Raw genomic sequence first — 12,508 nt, 5'->3', positions numbered from 1 at the left:
CTTAGACCAGCCAAAGAAGATACTACACTGCCCACTAAGCTAACACCCCTAGATAACTTAGACTTTGCTAAGCGGATACCATACCGCCCACTAAATCAACTAGCTCCTAGATGACTTAGAATTTGACTAAGCAGCAAAACAATGTTGCCCACTAAACTAGTTAAACTCAACTGATTTAGGCTTTTAGAAACCCAAACAAATATCTGAATCCTTTATAAACTAGGAACATATTTAAAATATATGCACGGAAGTATAACTCCTAAGACACACGACCTGTCACACAGAACTTTTCAAACTGTTTCCACTAATTTTCTCCAAGCAAAAGTAAAAGCTAGTTTACAAAATGAGATTAGCCTACTAATCTCCAACACTAAGCAATACCTCCTATCACTTAGATGAGCAAAAGTAGATACAACACTGCCCACTAACCTAACACCCCTAGATAACTTAGGAGTAAAACCACGACCTGTCACACAGAACTTTTCAAACTACTTCCACTAATCTTCTCCAAGCAAAAGTAAAAGCTAGTTTACAAAATGAGATTAGCCTACTAATCTCCAACACTAAGCAATACCTCCTATCACTTAGATGAGCAAAAGTAGATACAACACTGCCCACTAACCTAACACCCCTAGATAACTTAGGAGTAAAACCACGACCTGTCACACAGAACTTTTCAAACTGTTTCCACTAATTTTCTCCAAGCAAAAGTAAAAGCTAGTTTACAAAATGAGATTAGCCTACTAATCTCCAACACTAAGCAATACCTCCTATCACTTAGATGAGCAAAAGTAGATACAACACTGCCCACTAACCTAACACCCCTAGATAACTTAGGAGTAAATATTATAGGCACGGAAGTATAACTCCTAAGACACACTCTGATGGTTGCACCTTGATCAGGTCCTTGTTGTGCTTACCGAAGAATACTTCTTGAAAGTGAGTCTTTGCAAGTGTTCTTGAGAATTTTCAAGTTGCAAAAACTAACAAAACTCAAACTCAACAAAGACGCTTCAGCACTATATCAGGTCCCTTTGTTGAGCATGAGTATTGTTCTTCCTTGAAGATGGCCTTCTTTTAAAGCTTATGAATTTTCAGAGAAAATCCAAGTTTTTGTTTTGCCAAGTCTTGAGTTTGAGTATTTTGGAAATAGATAATATAATGAAAATGAACACAAACTCCTTGGGACAACCCATTGGCTAAGAGCCTGCCTTCTCTATAAAGACGTGCACCTATCACATCAGAAGTGACAACTTTACAGTTGTACTGTCGTCCTTTCGCGTACGCAATCCTGCAGGGACCAGGTCCCCTACAGACTTTTCTTAGTAAGTTCTTGAGAAGATGTGTTGGCTCTCTCTCCTTTCAATTGAATGAATTAGTTTGTTTTTTGTCATGTTGACTAAGTCAACCATAAAGAGTTAATACATATTGGACAAACAACCTCGTCCCTTTTTATTGTAGTACTTCTGACGGCTTCACCAACTTCTGACGCAGGCAGCTTTTCAGTTGTACCCCATTATAGATCTGGACGAGTGAACTCTGCATGGGACCAGGTCCCTGAATTTGTGAGACACTGAAGTATACAATCTCATCCGCTCTTCCTATTAGTGTAGGACACTGAACTTTTCACCTACCACCTGACATGACAGCTTTACAGTTGCACTCCATTTGTATCTGGACAAGAGCACTCTACCAAGGACCAGGTCCCTGCTTTTGTGAGGATCATCAAAACACCTAGAATATAACATTTTCATCCTTTTTGATGATTAGACACAAATATTCCTCATACTAAGTTTATTCATTCATTTCCCTGTCAGCAGTCCCAATAACAAGGATATGGTTCCTTGTTAGATCGATAAGTTTGTTAAATCATCAAAACTTCATATGAACTTCGAACTAACATCTCATCTCAGCTTCGAACTAACATTTTCCCCCTTTTTGATGATAACATACTTATTTACCAGTTCCCCCTATCAACGAGAACTCTTTGGGTAACTGGAGTTTCATCATCCCCGAAGTTTGTCAAATCATCAAAACTTCAAAATAGCATTTTTCCCTTTTTAGATAATGACAAACAACTTCTTCCCCCGATCAGCAGGACCAGGTCCTCTTCAAGTAGCTAGCACTGATTCCCCCTATTGGCATGACCATGTCCTCTTCAAGTAGCTAGCATTGATTCCCCCTATCGGCATGACCCATGTCTTCTTCAAATAGCTAACATCATTTATCGGCATGACCCATTTCTTCTTCAAATAACTAACATCATTGATCTCATACCCTAACAATTTTCCCCCTTTTGACATCATAAAAAAGGGTTAAAACAGCAAACCAAGTTGACAGAAATGTAGTTCAAGCAAATTCATAGCCACTTGGGCAACACTGAGCATGAGTAAAAAAAAATCCATAAAGTAATGAGACAAGCTAACAGAAGCAAGACATTTTTGCATTCATAAATAAAAGATCAGCCATCAAAGCATTGCTAATATGATTATGAATGAAAACCAGAACAATGCCCACTCAGGTTCGATATAAAAAGAGGAATGAGTACTGACTTAGGAAGTTAGGAAGAAAAGGGATGACTTAGAGGCAAGGGATTGAAAGAATAGAATTAGTAGAGCATATCCATTAGCATGGTATTTTCAGAAGCCTCATTTGAAGCTCACATTCTTTGTTGCCTAGCCTTCATGTTGAACCTTTAGGGCTGCCAGTTTTTTTAAAAGTTTTTTTTTCAACCTGGGCCCTCTAATAGTGCTATTTCAAAAGTTGAGCCTTTAGACAACCCATTTCAGTATCCCAGTTAGCAAAAGCAACAATCATAGCTTCCAACACTAGCCTAAGTTTCTCATAACAGAAAGATTTGTAAAATCAAACTTACCTAAAGCCTCCGTGATGAATAGATCAATAATTGAGGATCCAAAAAGAAAATTTCATTTCATTCTGATTTTATTTAAAATAAGACACCCTCCTATTCAGAATACTTTCAATTCTCAGAATATCAACTTCCCCCTTTTGAACAACATCTTTTCCACATCTTTCTTTTGCTTGGTGGACCTGGTCCGTCTTCACACTTAAAACATCTTCATCATAAAAATCTCCAGTAAGAACAAAGAGTTTAACTATTTGAAGTGTTTTTGAGAGTGGAGAAAAAAGGTTTTTTAAAAATTTCTGATCTTGGAGGGGGATTTGAAAAGAAATATGGAGTATAAAGAAAGTGAAAGGGTGTATTATGTGAAAGAAGGTGTCATTTAGGCATTCAAAAGATGGGACAACAATCAGATACCTGAATGATAGACATGTGGCAATTGTAACGGTTCACATGCATAATTCAAACTGCAATGTTAAGAGTGCTAACCTTGGAGAACGGACCAGGTCCCTCTCTGATGTTTGAATGTGATTTGCCTGTATTTGTCCTGACCTCTCCTTTCCTTCAGTCCTTTTGCCATGTGTGTATACCTACAAAAGGTATGAAACTGAATTTGCTAAAACATACATAATTGAAAAACAAGGATACCTGCTCCCTTTGCATAGTCATTAGAGAGTTGATTGCTTCAGGTAGGACCCATTCAAGAAGGTTTCAACATTTCCATCATCAGTTGATTATTTCAGCCAGATGTTTAAGAGCTTCAGGCTGCTGCTTGATCCACAAGATTTGACCACATCAAGCTGCACTTGCTATATTCTCTACCTCAGTTGTTGAAAGAACAGCTGAATCTTGCCTTTTAGTTCCCCATGAGTTAGAGTTCATCCTTTAACATAATTCACTCCTGAGGTGCTCTTTCCATCAACTCGATACCCAGCATAATCAGCATCACATGTTCCTCCAAATCAGAAAGTCTCCTAATGGACAGAATAGAACCAGGTCCCATGTTTTCTTCAAACATCGATTGTCTTGAACTCTGTGTTATCTTCTTCTCTGTAGCTAAGTTCCTATGAGAATATACAACTGGTCCTTGCTTAGGGCTTCAGTAAAGAAGTCAGCCTCTTGATCTTCCATTTTGCAAAACTTCATTATGACATTACCCCTCTTTAACATTGTCTTGACTTCAAGCATGTTAAGCCATCTGAGCAGCTCATTGATGTACTATGTACTTTTCTTGACACCCAAGGATACCTTTAGAGGTTTGCTTGATCTACAGCTCCAAGAAGAAATTTAATTCTTCCATTTTGTTCACTTCAAAACTCATTATTCATGAGTGCAACAAACTCTTCACATAACACCTCAAAGGTTGCTTCAAAGATGACATCATCAATATGTACTTGAATAATCACTCTTTTCCTTGTGATTTCAACAAGAGGGTTTTTGACAATTTTACCTCTTTTGAAGCCATTGTTGAGGAGGAATTTGGATAACCTATCAGCTTGTTGGGGAACCAAGTGTCATACTTTGCTTCTTTCAAACTGAGCTTTATCAGCTTCTTCATTCTCACCTTCAGAATTCACATTATCAGTTTGAAAATAGTCATCTTTTTTCAACACTGTCTAACGGACCAGGTCCCTCATCAAGTTCATCATTTGCATCATCTTCCTTGAGATTGTTGTATTCATGAAGAGGATGTTCTTCAGCAAGCTCACTATTAAAACCGTCTCTCTGAATCTGAAGCAACCCTTTCCTTTCAGAATCTTCTTTCTTTTGCAACTTCTCAACTTTTCCAAACTCATCAAAAAATCACATGATCACCTTTTTATACACCCGATAAGCCTTGTTGGAGGAAGAGTATACCACAACTATTCTTTCATCAATATTGAGATCAAACTTCTCAATATCATCATTTTGGTCACAAAACATGCAGTGTTCACCACTTCAACCCGAAAGTTCTTTGAAAGATTAAAAGCCTGCTTATTTCACCTGAAGGATGGTCTGATCTGCTTCTCTTCAACACCATCGTCACAACCCTTGTCATCTGCAAATTTCATTTTGAGCAGACCGAGGACCAGGTCCTTTGACAAAAGTTTGTGCAGTAGAGAAACACTCACATGAGCACGTCTCTTGTGTCATACCTTAACATTCTTGCCTTGAGTACTAAGGCAAGTTAGATAGTCACCACGAGCAGTATTCAGATCAGCAATGTACATGTTCTTGCATCTTTTTTTTTTCATGATCATAACTCGAGAGAGCAAGTTTGTGACCACACATTTGTATGATAAGAACTTGACTTCATTTTTGTTCATCACAAATATGTGAAACACTTGAAATATTGTACTCCAATCATTGATATAGTACACAACTTCAATGGAGTATTCCACAGATTTTCAAGTCATGCCTACACTAAGAATGCACCATTTCTTTCCATTTCCATAAGAGACACCTCCACATTGAATTGCCTTGAGAGAGAGAAAGTTTTCAGTTTTCCCAGTCACATGCTTTGAGCATCTGCAATTCATGAACCACCACTGACTATTACTACTTCCTCTCACTTGCATAGCAAATAACTTGTTAGCCTTGGGAACTCATTTGAGACGGAGTTCCCAATAAGCAGATAACAGAGTGATAAGAAAGTATTTTGTCCAGTAAGGCAGACTGGTTTTCTTCAACTTGAGACCAGAAGCAGGAATAGGTCCCTTCTTCAATCTATTCCTCTGTTGGGAATAGTTTGACGAACTTTCTCCATATTTTTTCAGGACAGGGCAATCCTTTCTAAGATGTCCATTTCGACCACAATGTGCACACACAGATTATCAGCATCAGAAACAAATTTGTTGTGAGGATTGTACGGGGGATCTATCTTCTTATAGCCCAGCCCTCTTCTATTGTTGTTTCCTTGACCAATTAGATCTGTAAGGCTCTTAGAGGAATTAGTCCATTTGAGGGATTTTTCAAGTTCCTCTTTTACAAGGACCAGGTCTCTCTCCAACTCAAGATTTCTTTCCAAAGTCAATTTCATCTTCATTTCAGCAGTATGCAGCTTATTTTCAAGCTCCAGCTGCAAGCTGCTTGCCTCATTTTTTCCTTTAAAAACTATAGTAGTTACCCCCTTTATTTTTTCCTTCAGTTCTAGATTTTCAGCTTCTAGAATAACCATTTGATTTTCAATATCAGATATTTGGGGAACTAAAGCTGTTTTTCCATTTTGAGAGATGTCTAGGCTATTGTTCACGAGATCATCCTTAGTTGTTAGCTTACTTATCACATCAAGTAATACAACAACTAGCTTTCTCAATTTATTGGTAGAAAAGGTATTCAGGTTTTGCTTGAAATATGATAGGGTTACCTTTTCATGAGCATCCTCCTCATCTGATTTTGCCATGAAAGCATCATTAGAGTGCTCAGAATCATCTGAATCACTTGAGGAATTTTCCCATGCAGCCACATCCTTCTTCACTACCTGTAAAAATGCTTCTATTATGCTTAGCTTGGGACGGACCAGGTCCCCCTCTTTGTCTTTACTTTCTCCAGGCTTGACATATTCTCCGTGGTCAGCTTTGTTTATAGAGAATTCTCTAATAGAGTGACCTGGTTGATCACACTTGCCACACACTTCACTTGAGCTGGTAGCCTTGTCATGATTTTCTTTCTTCTGATCGACCTCATCAATCAGATTTGTTCTCTTGTCTTTGCCCTTGAGAAAGAGACCCTCCCCTTTTTTGTGCATCTCATGAACTTGAAGATGCTCAAATAGTGTATACATCGTCATTACATTAGGTTCTCTTGTCTCATTTTCAGTCGCAAACTCATTTGTCCAAGATCTAGGAAGAATTTCTAGTATCTTAGAGACTTGCTTGACAACAGGGACTGGTTCTTCAAGGAACATGAGCTCATCTGTAATGGTGGAAAATCAGGTGCGCATTTCATGTATGGGTTCACCTTCTTTCATGGTGAAACCTTCAAACTGAGTGATAAAGAGATCTAGCTTAGATTTCCTTATTTCTTCAGTGCCCTCATAAGTTGTTCTCAACAGATTCCAGATTCCCTTGGATGATTCACAAGATGAAATTAGATCGTATTCATTTACACTAAGGCCACACATCAGTAGCTTCCTTGCTTTGTGATTTTTCTGGACTAATGGTCTGTTAGAGTCATTATATTGTTGTCGAGTTTTGGGAATGACTCTTGTGACCTCTCCATCTTTAACCTCCATAGTTGGCACATAAAGACCTTTACATATGACGTCCCATACTTCAATGGCCTCAGCCATAAGATAGTCAATCATCCGAATCTTCTATTGTTTATAGAACTGACCATCAAGAAGAGGAGGTCTTGTGGGAGACTGACTTCTTTGCATGCTCATTGGTGTCGTCATTTCCTTCAGGAATCTCTCTCTTAGTGTTAACCAGATAGAGAATCCAAGCTCTGACACCAATTGTTGTAATGCACGCGTCCACCAGTGTTCTTGGGACCAGGTCCCCGACAGAATAAAGTGTAGAAAATGAATACCACAAAGTAAATTAGGCACAATGATTTTACGTGGAAACCTCTTTGGTCAAGGGAATAAAACCACGACCTGTCACACAAAACTTTTCAAACTGCTTCCACTAATCTTCTCCAAGAAAAAGTAAAAACCAGTTTACAAAATGAGATTAGCCTGCTAATATCCAACACTAAGCAATACCTCCTATCACTTAGACGAGTCAAAGCAGATAAAATATTGCCCACTAAGTTATCACCCCTAGATAACTTAGACTTTGCTAAGCGGATACCACACCAACCACGAAATCAACTAGCTCCTAGATGACTTAGAATTTGACTAAGCAGCAAAACAATGCTGCCCACTAAACCAGTTAAACCCAACTAATTTAGGCTTTTAGAAACCGAAACAAATATCTAAATCCTTTATAAACTAGGAACAGATTTACAATATATGCACGGAAGTATGACTCCTAAGACACACTCTGATGGTTGTAGCTTGATCAAGTCCTTGTTGTGCTTGCCGGAGAATACTTCTTGAAAGTGAGTCTTTGCAAGTGTTCTTGAGAATTTTCAAGTTGCAAAAACTAACAAAACTCAAACTCAACAAAGATGCTTCAGCACTCTATCAGGTCCCTTTGTTGGGCATGAGTATTTTTCTTCCTTGAAGATGGCCTTCTTTTAAATCTTATGAATTTTCAGAGAAAATCCAAGTTTTTGTTTTGCCAAGTCTTGAGTTTGTGTATTTTGGAAAGAGAAATATAATGAAAATGAACACAAACTCCTTGGGACAGCCCATTGGCTAAGAGCCTGCCTTCTCTGTAAAGACGTGCATCTATCACATCAGAAGTGACAGCTTTATAGTTGTACTGTCGTCCTTTCATGTACGCAGTCTTGCAGGGACCAGGTCCCTTACAAACTTTTCTTAGTAAGTTCTTGAGAAGACGTGTTGGCTCTCTCTACTTTTGAATGAATGAATTAGTTTGTTGTTTGTCATGTTGACTAAGTCAACCATGAAGTGTTAATACACATTGGACAAACAACCTCGTCCCTTTTGATTGGTGTTGTACTTCTGACGGCTTCACCAACTTCTAACGTAGGCAGCTTTCCAGTTGTACCCCATTATAGATCTAGACGAAAGAACTCTACATGGACCAGGTCCCTGCATTTGTGAGACACTGAAGCATGCAATCTTGGTCGCTCTTCCTATTGGTGTAGGACACTGCACTTTTCACCTACTACCTGACATGACAGCTTTACAGCTGCACTCCATTTGTATCTGGACGAGAGCACTCTGCCAAGGACCAGGTCCCTACATTTGTGAGGATCATCAAAACACCTAGAATATAACATTTTCCTCCTTTTTGATGATTACTCACAAATATTCCTCATACTAAGTTTATTCATTCATTTCCGTGTCAGCAGTTCCAATAACAAGGATTTGGTTCTTTGTTAGATCGATAAGTTTGTTAAATCATCAAAACTTCATATCAACTTCGAACTAACATCTCATATCAGCTTCGAGCTAACAGTACCCCTTGTTCCTCAACATTCCTTCTAGTCAGACGACCTTTGACAACTCTTCGTGGAGGCATGATCCGAAAGATACGTGTAAGCACGAGTTAGATAGAGACTTTTATAGAGATACACTCTATGCACGAGATGAGTATGAAAGAAGTGAGATAGTTCCTAAATGTTGTAGCGTCCTAATTATAGATGTAGCGCGCTTCATACCGATAACTAGGACTCTACAGACACGGCTACATAGACTCCCTAGGACTTTTGAATTTACACCATTGCTTCAACAATATTGATAGGAGCGACCGCCTTATATTCCTGATCCATCTGCGGCACAACAGAATTTACCCCTGAAATCACCTTTGTATCCACCTTCTGTTCATAAAAAAAAATCCATAACAATTGTACTCACATTACTACTTCGAGAACAATTAGCAGAAGTTTTTCTAGCCATCATTTTTATAGTACAAATACAATAATCTCTAAAATTAGAGTTTTTGAACTTTCTAAGAATAGCTTCACAAAAAAGATATTCCTTCATGAGCCACTTGCCATCATCAGGACAACATATCTTAGCATTATAATAGAGACTCTTCTTGCGTCCCATATTCAAAGGCTTGCTCTGTTTACTCCTAACCCATTTCCCCTTATCTTGATGTTTCCAAGTCCCTAGATTTTTACCCACAACCAGGCTTCATGTTAAACTTTCCGAGCTGCCAGTTCTTGTTTTTTTTTTAAAATTAGACACCCTTCTATTCAGAATTGAGGTCTCAGAATATCAACTTCTCCCTTTTTTAAACATCATCTTTTCCACTTCACCCTTTTGCTTGGTGGACCTGGTCCCTCTTCACACTTAAAAACATCTTCATCAGCAAATTCTCCAGTAAGAACAAAGGGTTTAACCATTTGAAGTGTTTTTGAGAGAGGAGAAAAAAGGGTTTTTAAATTTTTAGATTTTGGAAAGGGATTTGAAAAGAAGTATGGAATATAAAGGAAGTGAAAAGGTGTATTATGTGAAAGAAAGTGTCATTTTGGTATTCAAAAGATAGGACAACAGTCGGATACCAGAATGACAGACATGTGGCAATTGTAGTGGTTCTCATGCATAATTGAAAATGCAATGTTAAGAGTGCTAACCTTCGAGAACGGACCGGGTCCATCTCTGTAGTGTGAATGTGATTGCCTTGATCTGTCCTAACCTCCCTTTTTCTTCAGGTGTTTTTGCCATGTGTGTATACCTAAAAAAGGTATGAGACTGAACTTGCTAAAACATACATAACTGAAAAACAAGGATACTTGCTCCCTTTGCATAGTCATCAGAGGGTTGTTTGCTTCAGGCAGGATCCATTCAATCAAGTTTCAGCATTCCCAACTTTAGTTTGATTATCTCGGTCAGGTCTTCTAAGAGCTTCAAGCTGCTGCTTGATCCACAAGAGTTGGGCACATCAAGCTACACTTGCAACATTCTGTGACTCAGTTGTTGAAAGAGCAATTGATTCTTGCCTTTTAGTTCCCCATGAGTGAGAGATCAACCTATAGCATAAGCCGCTCCTAAGGTACTCTTTCCATCAACTTGATGCCAAGCATAATCAGCATCACTATGTACTCCAAATAAAAATAGTTACCTGATGGACAGAATAGAACCGGGTCCTCTATCTTCTTCAAATGTTTTAAGATTTTCTTAGCAGCCTTCAAATGTGATTCTTTTGTGCAAGAATGAAATCTTTGAACCAGTTTCATCAGCATCCAGCTTCAAGTTAGTGCCCCTGGAAGTATGAATTGTCTAGGCATCCATAATATGAAACCTTTTCACCAACTTCTCTGAGCTAGTACCAGGTCCCTGTCTTTGGAAAACTTCATGATGACATTGCCCCTTTTTAACATTGTCCTTGACTTCAAGTACTTTAAGCCTTTTGAGCAGCTCCTTGATGAGCTTTTCTTGACAAACAAGGGTACCTTTGGAAGTTTGCTTGATTGACAGCTCCAAGAAGAAATATAATTCTTCCATTATGCTCATTTCAAAACTCACTATTCATGAGTGCAACAAACTCTTCACACAACACCTCAAAGGTTGCTTCAATGATGACATCATCAATGTGTACTTGAATAATCAGTAACTCCCTAACTTGTGATTTTAAAAAGAGGATTTTGTCAATTTTACCTCTTTTGAAACCATTGTTGAGAGGAAATTGGACACCCAATCAGCAGGTCGGGAAACCGAGTGTCATACTTTGTGTAATGACCCGAGAGCACCCCCTAGCCGTTACATGCGTATTCGACCTCTCGGAGGTCTTATACAAGCCTTATCATTCATTCATCGCATCGATCATAAAATCACTAAGAATTTAAAACTTTATTCAATAAATCCATAAGACTTCAAGAGTCATCAACATTTGAAAACATCAATATGCAAGCGGAACTACTAAGTCTCTTTAGCCAATCTTAGACAAGAACTTAAAACGTACTAAGGGACAGGGCCCTTTACAAATGAAATGAAACTTAAGTGTCTATTATAATGACTAAGAAACTTCTAAACATAGTCCTCGAATCTTGAGGACATACCAAACACTTGAAAGAGTGAAGCAATCCAAGCAACTCCAAAGCACAATCTCCTCCTAGTTACCACAAACTACACTTGTAGTAAAATAGAAGAAAGGGGTTAGTACAACACACGTACTAAGTATAAGGATATGCAAAAAGGACATTTGTTCGAAAGTTATGCTTTCATGCCATTTTGATAAAATCTCATGAACATCAACATAATAGGCACCTTAGAAGTCACAACCAACAATACAAAGTCATATGTTTCACAATACCTCATAAACATACATAACCCATTTACCTTTACCTTCTTGCCTTGGACCTCCACCTTAAGTAACCCTTAAGCAATACCTTTGTGCAATGTATAGGCAACGTCCCATACCATCACCCACACTAAGGCACCACCTTAAGGTCACACAAAGTGCACTTATCATGCATACCTCAACCTTCACCAATTAATCACATGAGACATATAAGCACATAAGTCAATAAGTCACTTCATAAAACTAGAACACTCATCAAATGTCATCCCAAGACTTACCCAAGTAAGACATGGTGAAGCAGCCCATACTACCTCTCCATACCAGACCCAAGTGATCCTTAAGGCTACACAAGACAAGCTCCATTCACATCTCAACATAAATCATTCTTTCAACTTAATGCATTTAGACAACTTCATTCACTAATGACAAAAGATCATCACATACATTTAATTCAACATAAGCACCTACATTCAATTCCTTATAACTCACTTTCACATTAGCATGCTCAAAGACCAACATTTTCATTAATTAACCCAATAAGACTCATTCATTCATTATCATTACTAAAGACATACCAAGATCTCCCTTAAATGTCTACTTGTGCAATATCTATATGATGTCCCATTACACCACCTATCCTAAGTAGTACACCCTTAAGAGACCCTAGTTCATTCATTCATTAATGTGAGGTAAGAGCCTTAACCAACATAGACTATGGAGCTTGACATGGAATCCCGGTAATACCCTTACCGGATGAGGGATCCCTACTTGCTTAAGGTAAGGTCATTCTTTTAGCCTTTACGTGGCAGAGACCACTAGCTAGACCTATGTGGGCACATAGTTA

The sequence above is a fragment of the Solanum tuberosum genome, unplaced genomic scaffold, assembly GCF_000226075.1.
Source record: "Solanum tuberosum cultivar DM 1-3 516 R44 unplaced genomic scaffold, SolTub_3.0 scf00176, whole genome shotgun sequence".
In the NCBI taxonomy this organism is placed as follows: domain Eukaryota; kingdom Viridiplantae; phylum Streptophyta; class Magnoliopsida; order Solanales; family Solanaceae; genus Solanum; species Solanum tuberosum.
Note: the sequence above shows the minus strand (reverse complement) of the source record.